Consider the following 13,600-nt stretch of genomic DNA (forward strand, 5'->3'; position numbering starts at 1 on the left):
TGGAACACAGCCCTGAGCACTATCATGCAACTGAAGAGCAGACAAGTGTCAATTTGCAGAGATAATAAACACTTTCACGTTCAGCGGCTCCCTCTGTGCATCCCAGAACTCCATAAAGAACTCTGCACCACTCTGCCTTCCTGCCTAGATGAGATCTAACCATGCCTTGTTCCACAGGCTGTCCAAACAGCTTCACTTTTCTTTACTGGTAGGTTCCCAGCATCACCAAGGCCAACTCCACTTTGACCCAAAAGAAGCTGCAAGAAAATGCGTTACAATAAAGTCGCCCTGTGAGAAGTGGATTCTGACAAAATCATGCAGCCAGCGACTTGCCTGGGCATAATACATGAATTTTCATTTGAATGTCTTGTCCGGCAAAGACTGCAACAAGGAAATGGGCTTTGGCTCGAGGAAGAGGAAACGGCGCCAAGGACGTGTCAACCTTACAGTGACAGAAGATTATATCGTGTAACTGAGGCCCTGATGGGACGTGCTTGCCATTGGAAAGAGACTAACTTGACTCCTGGAACCAATTAATTTCCAGAAAAGCTGAGAGGCCATGGCGTTTGACGGCTGAGTGTAGTTCAGACCTGAGAGGCACCCGGTGGCTGGGTCGTCTAGGCTCCCAGTTTTGTCTGGACTTTTCCTCCTTTCACCATTTCAGTCTTTATCTCCACCCCAAGCCTTTCACTTCCTTGCTCCCTGCCCTTCCTAACTTCTCTAAATTCCATTTTCCAGGTGTTCTCAGATTCCATCCCTGTCTTCTTTTTTTTTTTTTTTTTGAGACAGAGTTTCTCTCTTTTACCCAGGCTGGAGTGAAGTGGCAAGATCTCAGCTCACTACAACCTCCACCCCCAGGGTTCAAGCAATTCTCCTACCTCAGCCTCTCTAGTAGCTGGGATTATAGGTGTCTGCCACTAAGCCCGGCTAATTTTTATAGTTTTAGTAGAGACGGGGTTTCCCCATGTTGGCCAGGTTGGTCTCGAACACCTGACCTCAGGTGATCCACCTGCCTCGGCCTCCCAGAGTGCTGGGATTACAGACATGAGCCACCACACCCAGCCTCCATCCTTGTATTTAGTCCACAGGGCTTAGCCTTGATTTTTAAATTAGACTACTGGTAACCCAAGCCAGATAGAAATGCCTGTGCTCTCCTCCAGTGACCCTTCAGAGGTTCAGGATGTTGAGGGGAGGCCATTCTCTCTAGGATAAAACAAAACACAATGAAATATGGAATGGAATGCAAAATGCACATTAAATTTTAAGATAAAATGTGCATTTCCAAATAAGATTCCTGCTCTGTCCCCTGACCTTGACGATAATACACGGGCATAATCCCAGAACTCCATAAATAACTCTGCACCACTCTGCATCCCCGCCTAGATGGGATCTAACCCAGTTAGATGGGTCCAGTTCCCCTTCCTTTCCATTAAGGAAAGTCTTTTGATGACAAAGCTTGACATTTGATCCTCGATCCCTAGAACATCTTGGTTATCTAACGCACCTCAGAACAGACTGTGGTCCTTCAGCTCTTCACACAGAGTTAGGGGATATTTGCAAGTTATTCCTCACTTCCTTACTGAGTCTGTAGAAGCTAAAACCTCACTCATTGTACCTGGAGAAGAATGAGTAGTCTGAATTTTTAAAAATCTAAATTAATGAAATTTGAAAAGTGATTATGTTTCCAAGTATATAAAAGCAGAAATAATCAAATATAAGCGAATAAAACCAGAGGACCTGCTTTTAATAGATACTATTTATAATTAGTATGTCATTGTACTTAAGTATAACCAAAATGCCCAAGAATGTATAAAAAGTCAAAATCTGTTATAATATATAGTACGAATTGATTTACCAAAACCCTTATACCAATAACTTTTACTCACAGCCACACTCACAATCGTCCCAAATTTATAACAAAAGCAGCAATAACATCTCTTATTTTGAGAACATCTGCTGTGTTCTATGCTTATTTTATGTAATGTAATGGTCCTTATAAAAACGGTCAGATGATGGTGATCTGATCACCCACATTTCACCGATGAGGAACTTGAGGGCACATGAGGTGCCCAAGGTCACACAGGCAATCAGTGGCAGAACTGGCATTCAAACCCAGTTTTGCCCAACTAAGGCCCTTACCCACATGAAATCACCATGACTTCATGTTATTTATTTACTTATTTATTTATTCATTTATTTTGAGACAGAGTCTTGCTCTGTTGTCAGGCTGAAGTGCAGTGGCACAATCTCAGCTCACTGCAGCCTCTGCCCCCAGGTTCCAGCGATTATCCTGCCCTCAGTTTCCTGGGTAGCTGGGACTACAGGCACACGCCACCACACCTGTCTAATTTTTGTATTTTCAGTAGAGACGGGGTTTCACCATGTTGGCCAGGCTGGTCTCAAACTTCTGACCTCAGGTGATCTGCCCGCCTCGGCCTCCCAAAGTGCTGGGATTATGGGCATGAATGTTAATTTTTTAAATTTACTTTTGAGATACTAAGTGGCCCCTTTCTGGCCTTATGCATATTCCATACTGCTGCCAGCTCTTTGTATAACCGTGAGAGAATGTACTGGAAAGTACTCAATACCCTGAAACAAGACAATAGTTACCATCCACAAAGCCCTTGTGTGGCAGTCATAGGACTGGACCCTATGTAGCAGCAACTGTTTGCCTGATCTACATGTAGAACCTCTGTCAAAGAGTTTGCCCCTAAGACATGAAGCTATTGGACACTGTAGTCAGAGCCAAAGATTTCAAGCAGCTGCCAAAGGAACAGTTCTTGCTCAGGGGTGAGAAGGAGGACAAGAAGAAGTGCTCCAAGTCTGAGGGTGCTGATGACAACAGATTGTTCTTTTCTTCTCAGAAAGCATCTAAGGAGAAACCACTCTGAACAGCTTCCTTTGCTTTGCAGGCAGCAAAACTTCAACACCTGGTGTCAATGGGCTTTGACATTTTATTATGCAAGACCAGATGCAGCCTTGTGGAGCTCAGGAATACAATCTGCGTGCAAATGAATTAGAAACTCTCAGAGACCTGGGTGAGCCATGGGCAGGAGGCTCACTGCCAGCAGTTCATGCCGAGGTGAAGAGCCCAAACCTGGAAAAGGAAACTGCATTTTAAATAGATCCTTGCCATTCCTGCTTTTAACAGGAAGATACAGGCTAGGGCAGGGGGTGGAGTAGAAGTGGAAGGAATGGGAAATCCGGCTTTCCAGTGGGAAGGACTGGCCTGCTGCCCCATATATAACCTATGAGAGCATGACAAAAGGATGAGGGCCCACTGAGAAATACAAGCCTCCCAATGTCCCAAAGAGACAGGAAAGTTGAAAACCATAGCACACATTTAGGACTGTCAGAAATACATAAAACTAGCTATGTACACATGACACACAATTCTGGTCCTATTTGTTCTGTGACAAATTAAAAATTGCACAGATGTCATCAAGACAGAAAATTTAAAAGAGGAAAAATGATGATCCTTTTGCCATAATTTGACATATAATAATGCTTCAATTGAATTGTCTCATAGAAAGACTGACACCCTGAAAAAAAGGATTCACAACTTTCCATGTCAGTATTTTACTTTAGCCAGAGCTACTTCTCCCCCGAATGAAAATGAATATGCTTAGAGGTGAAATCATTCCTAACAATGAATCCACCTCCTTTAAGAGGAAACTTGGCCGGGTGTGGTGGCTCACGCCTGTGATCCCAGCACTTTGGGAGGCCAAGGTGGGTGGATCACCTGAGGTTGGGGGTTCAGGACTAGCCTGACCAACATGGAGAAACCCCATCCCTACTAAAAAAAAATACAAAATGAGCAGGGTGTGGTGGTGCATGCCTGTAATCCCAGCTACTTGGGAGGCTGAGGCAGAAGAATCACTTGAACCCAGGGGGTGGAGGTTGAGGTGTGCTGAGATCATGCCACTGCACTCCAGTCTGGGCAATAAGAGTGAAACTCCATCTCAGAAAAAAAAAAAAAAAGAGGAAACTCACATTGCAGAAATGGAGTATCACTTTTGAGGCTAGATTTAAACACACACACACACACGCGCGCACGCGCGCACACACACACACACACACACACACACACACACACAAAGCCATAGTGTTTTCTCTCTTGAAATACTCACTCTGAGGGATGTTGGCCACCATGTCATAAGGATATTCAAGCAGGCAATATGAAGAACTGAGACCTTGTGCCAACAGTCAGCATGAACCCACCAGCCATGTGAATGTGCCATCTAAAGGCATATCTTCTAGCCACAGACTAGCCTTCAGATGGATATGCCCAGGGTGACAAGTTGATGGTAATCACCTGAGAAACCCTAAGCTTGCATGATTTGGCCAGGCCACTCTTAACTTGCAACTCACAGAAACTAGAAGATAATAAAGGTTATTGCTGTTTTAACCCACAGGCATTTGGGGGTAATTTATGAGTCAGTAATAGATAACTAATACAGATCCTCATACCTGGAAGTAGAGTTCTGCCATAACAACAACAACAAAAACACTAAAAATTTGGGTGGCTTTTCAACCGAGCAGAAACTGGAGGACGTTGGAGAAGAGTATCAGCTAAATCCTAAAGTGCCTCAGAAGATGTCCAGCAGAATCCTGCTGGCCCTTATGGAGGCTGCTGGTGAGGGCATAAGGAAAATCGAGGAAAATGTGACTATAAAGAGGAGGACAGAATGTTATTGCTATATAACGGCAGAACTTACCAATACTATTGCCTGTGGTGATGCCAAAAGTAGAAAACATATCGAATAAGCTGGATGATCTGTTAAAGTAGGTAGCTAGGCAGACATGTGCAGGGCAGGAGAGGGCCTCCAACCAGGAATGTCAGGCAACCGTCAGTTGATGGCGATGTGATTGTTAAACCCTCTCACTAAAACAATAATTGGTCACAGCTGGCACTAGGGAAAGGCAGTCTCCCAATACATAGAAAACACCTGAAGCTGGTGATTAGCAGCTTTCAAACAAGATCTCAGGAGCTGGGCAAGTAGGCTGAAGCGCGCGCCCCAAGAGGAAAAATGGTGGCGTTTAACTGGTATATGACCTTCCTCTAGGAACACCTCTCTGGTAAGGGAGAGACGTGCACAATGTCAGTAAACACACTGCGAATACAGCCCCTCCCAAATGCTGGCATGTAGACGGCTCACCCCAGGAAAAAAATCAAGAGAGAAGAAAAACTTCAGAACCATGCCAATGTATAAAAATCTCAAGTCAAAGGTCAGATGGGGCACTTGGGTCTTTCAAGTCACCTGCTTGGCCCTCTTCCAAGTGTACTTTAGTTCCTTTCACTCCCACTCTAAAACTTTTTAATAAACTTTCATTCCTGCTCTAAAATTTGCCTTGATCTCTCACTCTGCCTTATGCCCCTCTGCTAAATTCTTTCCTCTGAGGAGGGAAGAATCAAGTTGCTGCTGCAGATCCATACAGATTCGCTGCTGCTAACAGATCTAGATAAGAAGATTTGCGGCCAGAATGTTGAAGATGCCACCTAGTTTCTTCTTGCTACTAATAATAAAATGGAAGAGAGATAAGCTAAAGGAAGGACCACTAAAAAAAAAAAAAAAGCCAAGACTTACTGGTTTTAGAAATTTTATTCCCTGCAGATGGCAAACAGGGCTAAAATTAGGAAATGGTTCCTAGGCAAAAAGCAGATTCAGAGCTTTCTTGGAAAAACACTGTATAAAGATAAAGCTGGCCAAGCGCGGTGGCTAACGCCTGTAATCCCAGCACTTTAGGAGGCTGAGGCAGGTGGATCCCAAGGTCAGGAGATGGAGACCATCCTGGCTAACACGGTGAAACTCCGTCTCTACTAAAAATACAAAAAATTAGCCAGGCATGGTGGTGGGTGCCTGTAGTACCAGCTACTCAGGAGGCTGAGGCAGAAGAATGGCGTGAACCCTGGAGGTGGAGCTTGCAGTGAGCTAAGATCGCACCACTGCACTCCAGCCTGGGCAACAGAGTGATACTCTGTTTCAAATAAAAAAAAAAAAAAAAGAGGTAAAGCCAAGAGTGTAGCTATAAAATCTTTTGTTGTGGCCTTAGAAATATTTAAGGTGATGCCTCAAAGAACACTACAGTAAAATTGGTGTTTCTAAGAAGGTAAGGTCGTCCCTTAGTAGTTTCAGCAAAAACTCAGGGTAGAAAGAGGACTATCTCAAAGAGATTTGGGAAGTGGTTTTGTCTAATGGAGTACACTCCAATAATATTTATAGTATACTCACTATGTTTTTAAGAGAACTATATTGGCAGATATGCTATCAATCGGACTGAAAGGGATAGAAAGAAAAGTGGTCTATGGATCCCCAGAATTCTACCAGCAAAAAGCAGATTAAGAAAACGTTGCAGCTGCAAACGTGAGCTATCTTTTACATAAAAGGAACAGCGACTCAGAGGGTGTAACCAGGAGCTCAAAGGGTGGATCCAAAAACCATGAGGAATTATTCTTGATCCTTGAGTCCTAATTAAGGAACTGTTGACCCAGGCCTGAGGTGTTTTAGAACTTGTATGGTCCAGCCATTTCTGGGTGGTTTGCATTTTTCCATTTTTGAACAAGTGTAACTATAGCAGTTACGCTTGTTTCACCACTGTTAATGTGAGAAGGAGGTAACTTCTTTAGATCACAGGCCTTTAGATTGAGAGAAACAGTACCCACAAAACAGTATTTAAGGAATTACACCTGGATCTGATTTACATGATGAGATTCCAGACTTTGAGTTGGTGATAATGGAATGAGATTTTGGGGGATTTGGGGATGGAAGGAATACATTTTATATTTGAATCGTAAAGGGAAGAAAATGGACAATTATAGCTAGATTCCAAAATAGAACCCAGTGATTCTCACCTCCTGGTATTCACACCCTTGGATAGTCCTCTCCTACACTAGATAGGGCCGACCTGTGTAACCAACAGGATATTGTGGAAATGTCCATTTGACATCTAGGATAGGCCATAAAAGACCCTGTGGCTCTCGTCCTGCTTTCTCTCCAATCACTCACTCTGAAGGAAGTCAACTGAAGTTGTGAAGACTTCAGCAACTTTGTAAAAAGGTCCACATGGTAAGGCACTGAAGTATCTTACAAAATGGTAGCACAGACTCACCAGCCACGTGGGTGTGCCATCTTGGAAGGAGAACCTTTGGTTGCAGTCAATCTTCCCAGTTATTCCAGTTAAGCCAGGCAACACTGTGACTACATCTTCATGAGAGACAGGGAGCCAGGACCAACTAGGTAGGCCACTCCACAATTCCTGCCCCATAGACATTGTGAGATAAGGATCTGTTATTGTTTTAAGCTGCTCTGTTTGGATGTAATTTCTTATCTAGCAATAGATAGCTAATATGGTGAAGATTTGAATTCTGTTACAGTCTACAGTTTTGATTTCGCTCCAGTAACCTGACAAGACTCTATCTTCTATGCAACTGTATTCTTAAAGACTTGTGTTTAAGATACATTTCATTCTGTCTATGCTTTCTTGGTCTTCTTCCAGAGTTAAGAGAGATGGTTCCACCCATCAGGGAAATAGTTTCAGCACTTGTGTGCTTGAAGGACAAGTCACAACATAACCATTAAGATTCCATGAAACCACAAAGATAAGTCCTCTTATCAGCAATGAATTATTTCCACTGATAGGACTGGGGAAAGAGGTAACCTTTCCCTTGTCATCAGATGCAATCTTCTAAAAACCTCATGTAGAATAAAACATAGCTTCAAAAAATAGCAGCAGTTGAACAGTCACCCACCTACCAAGGATAATATAGGCATACTTCCCACATGAGAACAGAGAGATAAAATAAATGGGAGGCCTTTAGTAAACCCCCCAAATTCACTTACTTCTAGATCAGCAAGAACTTCAAGGCAGGGGGCAGAACAAGACGGTCCAATAGAAGACTCCACCGATTGTTGCCCCATCATGAGGACACCAAGTTAACAACTATCCACACACAAAACAAGCACCTTCATAAAAGCCAAAAATCAGGTGAGTTCTCACAGTTGCTGGTTTTAACTTCATATCACTGAAAGAGGTGCTGAAGAGGTAGGAAAAACAGTCTTAAATTGTTGACATCACTCCTCTCCCAAGCCCCCTCCTTCTGGCCCCCACCCTCCTCCCTGCAGCAATGGCAATAAGGTATGGAAAGCATCTGGGTGTGCTGGGGAGAGGGAGATTACAGCATTTATGAGGCATTGAACTCAGTGCTGCCCTTTTATAACAGAAAATAAAACAAAGGCAAGCTCAGCTGATGCCTGCCCACTGACGGAACATTAAAACCAGCCTCACCAGAAGGGAATTGCCTATCTCAGTGGTCTGAACTTGAGTTCCTGCAAGCCTCGCTATCACAGGCTTAAGTGCTATGGGGCCTTAAATAAACCTGAAAGGCAGTCTAGGCTAAAAGGACTGCAACTCCTAGTCAAGTCCTAGTGCTGAACTGGGCCCAGAGACAGTGGACTGGAGGTCACATGGCAGCTAAAAGAGTGTGGGCATCATCCATTTCTTAACCCCAGGCTGCACAGCTCATGGCTCCAAAACAGACCCTTTCCCTCTCCTTGAGGAGAGGAAAGGGAAGAGGTAAGAGGACTTTGTCTTGCATCTTGGATACCAGCTCAGCTACAGCAAATAAGGTATCAGTCAGAGTCATAAGGCCTCCTTTCCATGCTCTAGACCCTGGATGAAATTTCCAGACACATCCTGGGCCAGAAGGGAACCTGCCGCTCTGAAATGAAAGACTCATCTGGAAGAAGTCCCGGAAGGATTCATCACCTGCTAACTGAAGAGCCCTTGGTCCCTAAAGAGCCAGCAGTGATACCCAAGTACTACATCAAAGGCCTTGGGTCAGACCCTGAGACTTGCTGGTTTTAGCTAAGACACAACACATTCCCAGCTGTGGTGGCAATGGGGCAAGACTCCTTCCACTTGAGAAAAGCAGAGGAAAAAGCTAAGGGGACTTGGTCTTTCACCTTAGGTACCTGCTTGGCCAAGGAGGGGTAGAGTACCAAGTAGGCTCTTGGTGACCCAGTTCCAGAACTTGGGCTTTTGGACAGCATTTCTGGGCCTGCCCTGGACCAGAGGGGAACCCACTGCCCTGAAAGGTGAGTCCCAGGCTAGGCAGCATTCACCACAAGCTTATTAAAGAGTCCTTAAGCCTTAAGGGAACATTAGCAGTAGACTAGCTGTACTATGCATGGGCCTGTGGTGGTGGTAGCCAGAGTAAGGCTCTTCTGCGTTTGGAAAGGGGAGGGAAGAGTGTGGGAAGGACTATGTCTTGTGGTTCAAGTGCCAGATAAACTACAGTATAATAGAATACCAGATAGACTTCTAAGGTTTTTGACTGTCTTTCCTGCCCCAAACAGCACTTCTGGACATGCCTGGAGGCTGGGAGAACTCACTACCTTGAAGGGAAGGACAACATCTGATTGGCTTTGCTATCTGCAGATTGTAGAGCCCCAGGACCTTGAGCAAACATAAGCCATAGCCAGAGAGTGGTTACAGCAGGCCTTGGGTGAGACCCAGTGCTGTGATGGCTTCAGGTCTGACCCAGCACAGTCTTAGTTATGGTGGCCACAGGGGTACTTGTGTCACACCACCCCCAGCTCGAGGTGGCTCAGAACAGAGAAAGAGGCTCCATTCATTGGGGAAAAAATAAGGAAGAAACCAAGAATGTCTCTCTGGTAATCCAAGAATTCTTTCAGATCTTATCCAAGACCATAAAGGCAGTACCACTACGAGTCCGTAAGAACCACAGCATTACTAGGCTTGGGGTGACCCATAAAGCAGAGACAGCTTAGGTAATAACACCTAAGTCATTTGGAATATCTGGAAAGCCTTCCCAAGAAGGACGGGTAAAAACAAGCCCAGACTGAGAGTACTGCAATAATGTATAAATACCTAACTCTTCAATGCCCAGACAATGAAAAGTATCTATAAGCAACAACACTATCCAGGAAAATATGATCTCACCAGATGAACTAAATAAGGTACCAGAAACCAATTCTGGAGAAACAGATATGTGACCTTTTAGACAGAGAATTCAAAATAGCTTTGTTGAGAAAACTCAAAGAAATTCAAGATAACACAGAGAAGGAATTCAGAATTCTATCAAATAAATATAACAAAGAGATTCAAGTAATTTTTAAAAACTCAAGCACAAATTCTGGAGCTGAATAATGCAACTGGTATACTGAAAAATGCATCAAAGTCTTTTAACAGCAGAATTGATCAAGCAGAAGAAAGAATTAGTGAGCTTCAAGACAGGCTATTTGAAAATACAGTCAGAGGAAACAAAAGAAAAAAGAATAAAAAACAATGAAGCACACCTATAAGATCTAGAAAATAACCCCAAAAGAGCAAATGTAAGTTATTGGCCTTAAAGAGGAGGTAGAGAAAGAGATAGGAGTAGAAAGTTTATTTAAAGGGATAACAGAGAACCTCCAAAACCTAGAAAAAGATATCAATCAAGTACAAGAAAGTTATAGAATACCAAGAAGATTTAACCTGAAGAAGACTATCTGATATGGTTTGGCTCTGTGTCCCTATCCAAATTTCATCTCAAACTGTAATCCCCATGTGTCAAGGGAGTGACCTGGTGGGAGGTGATTGGATCATGAGGGTGGTTTTCCCCATGCTGTTCTCATGATAGTGAGTGAGTTCTCATGAGATCTGATGGTTTTATGAGGGCTCTTTCCCCTTGGCTTTCTCTTCTCTCTTGTCTCCTGCCATGTAAGATGTGCCTTGTTTCCCTTTCACCTTCCTCCATGATTGTAAGTTTCCTGAGGCCTCCGAAGCCATGCAGAACTGCGAGTCAATTAAATCTCTTTTGTTTATAAATGACCTAGTCTTGAGTAGTATCTTTGTAGCAGTATGAAAATAGACTAATACACTACCTCAAGGAATTTAATAATCAATCTCCAGTATGTTAAGAATAAAGAAAGTCACCTAAAATTAGCCAGAGAAAAGAAGTAAATAACATATAATGGGGCTTCAATACATCTGGCAGCAGACTTTTCAGTGGAGACCTTACAAGTCATTAGAGAGTGGCAGGACATATTTAAAGTGCTGAAGGAAAAAAACTTTTATCCTAGAATAGTATATCCAGCAAAATTATCCTTCAAACATGAAGGAGAAATAAAGGCTTTCTCAGACAAACAAAAGCTGAGAGATTTCATGAACACCAGACCTGTCCTACAAGAAATGTTTAAAGAGAGTACTTCAATCAGAAAATAGGTCAGCTTCATCTTAAGGTCCCAAACTCACTGCTAATAGTAAGTACCCAGAAAAACACACAGTATTATAACACTGTAACTGTGATATGTAAATTACTGTTATCTTAATTAGAAAGACTAAATAATGAAACAATAAAAAATAACTACAACAACTTTTCAAGACATAGACAACACAATAAGATATAAAAAAACAAAAAGTTAAAAAGCGGGGGAATGAAGTTAAAGCATAGAGTCCTTACTAGTTTTATTTTTGCTTGTTTGTTTATGCAAATGATGCTGTTATCAGCTTAAAATAATTAGTTATAAGATAATACCTGCAAGCCTCATGGTAACCTTAAATCAAAAAACATACAAGGATACGTGAAAAATAAAAAGCAAGAAATTAAATCATATCATCAAAGAAAAATCACCTTCATTAAAAAAGGCAAGAAAACAAAAGAAGAAAAAAAAGACCACAAAACAACCAGAAAACAAATTTTAAAATGGCAGGAGTAAATCCTTACTTGTCAATAATAGCATTGAATATAATGGACCAACTCTCCAATCAAAAGAAATAGAGTGGCTAAATGGATAAAAAACAAGACCCAATTGATTTGTTGCCTTCAAGACACATGCTTCACCTATAAAGATGCACATAGGCTGAAAATAAAGGAATGGAAAAAGATATTTCATGACAATAGACACCAAAAAAGAGTCGGAGTTACTATATTTATATCATCCAAAATAGATTTCAAGACAAAAACTATAAGAAGAGACAAAGAAGGTCACTGTAATGATAAAGGGGTTAATTCAACAAGAGGGTATAACAATTTTAAATATATGCACCTAACACTGGAGGACCCAGATATATAAAGCAAATATTATGAGAGCTAAAGAGAGAGAGAGCCTCCAATACAGTAATAGTTGGAGACTTCTGCACCCCACTTTCAGCATTAGAAACATCTTCCAGACAGAAAATCAACAAAGAAACATCAGACTTAATCTCCCCTATAGGCCAAATGGACCTAATGGATATTTACAGAGCATTTCATGCAACGGCTGCAGAATATTCATTCTTTTCCTCGGCACATGAATCACTCTCAAGAACAGACCATATATTAGGTCACAAATCAAATCTTAAAACATTCAAAAAATTGAAATAATATCAAGCATCTTCTCTGACCACAATGGAATAAAACTAGAAATCAATAACAAGAGTAGTTTTCAAAACTATACGTGGAAATTAAATAATATGGTCCTGAATGACCAATGGGTCAATGAAGAAATTAAGAAGAAAATTTAAAAATGTCTTGAAACAAATGATAATAGAAACACAACATACCAGAACCTATGGGACACAGTGAAAGTAGTACTGAGAGGGAAGTTTATAGCTGTAAGTGCCTACAGCAAAAAAGAAGAAAAATGTTCAGGGTCCTGCCTGTAATCTCAGCACTTTAGGAGGCCAAGGTGGGTAGATCACACGAGGCCAGGAGTTCGAGATCAGCTTGGCCAACGTGGTGAAACCCCATCTCTACTAAAAATACAAAAATTAACTGGGCAAGGTGGTATACATCTGTAATCCCAGCTACTTGGGAGGCTGAGGCATGAGAATCACTTGGACCTGGGAGGCAGAGGTTGTAGTGAGCCAAGATGATGCCACTGCACTCCAGCCTGGGTAACAGAGCAAGACCCTGTATCAAAAAAAAAAAGAAGAAAGAAAAACACCAAATAAATAAAGTTAACATGCATCTTAAAGAATTGGAAAAGGAAGAGCAAACCAAAACCCAAATTAGTCAAAGAAAATAAATAATAAAGATCAGAACAGAAATAAATGATATTGAAATAAAGAGAACAATGAGAAAGATCAATGAACCAAAAAGTTTGTTTTTTGAAAAGATAAGCAAAATTGACAAATCATTAGCAAGACTAAGAAAAAAAAGAGAGAAGATCCAAATAAATAAATGCAGAGATTAAAAAAGGAGATGTTACAACTGATACTACAAAACTAAAGGATCATTAGTGACTACTTTCAGCAACTATATGCCAATACATTGGAAAATCTAGAAGAAATGGACAAATTCCTAAACACATACAACCTACCAAGATTGAACCATGAAGAAATCCAAAACCTGAGCAGACCAATAACAAGTAACGAGATCAAAGCTGTAATAAAAAGTCTCCCAGTAAAGAAAATCCCAGACCTGATTACTTCACTGCTGAATTCTACCAAACATTCAAGAATTAATAGCAATCCTACTCCATTCCAAAAAATACAGAGGAAGAGGGAATACTTCCAAACTCATTATTTGAGGCCAGTATTACCTTGATATTCCAAAGCCAGGCAAAGACACATCAGAAGAAGGAAGGGAGGGAGGGAGGGAGGGAGGGAGGAAGGA

This window comes from Piliocolobus tephrosceles, chromosome 1 (assembly GCF_002776525.5).
Source record: "Piliocolobus tephrosceles isolate RC106 chromosome 1, ASM277652v3, whole genome shotgun sequence".
NCBI lineage: Eukaryota > Metazoa > Chordata > Mammalia > Primates > Cercopithecidae > Piliocolobus > Piliocolobus tephrosceles.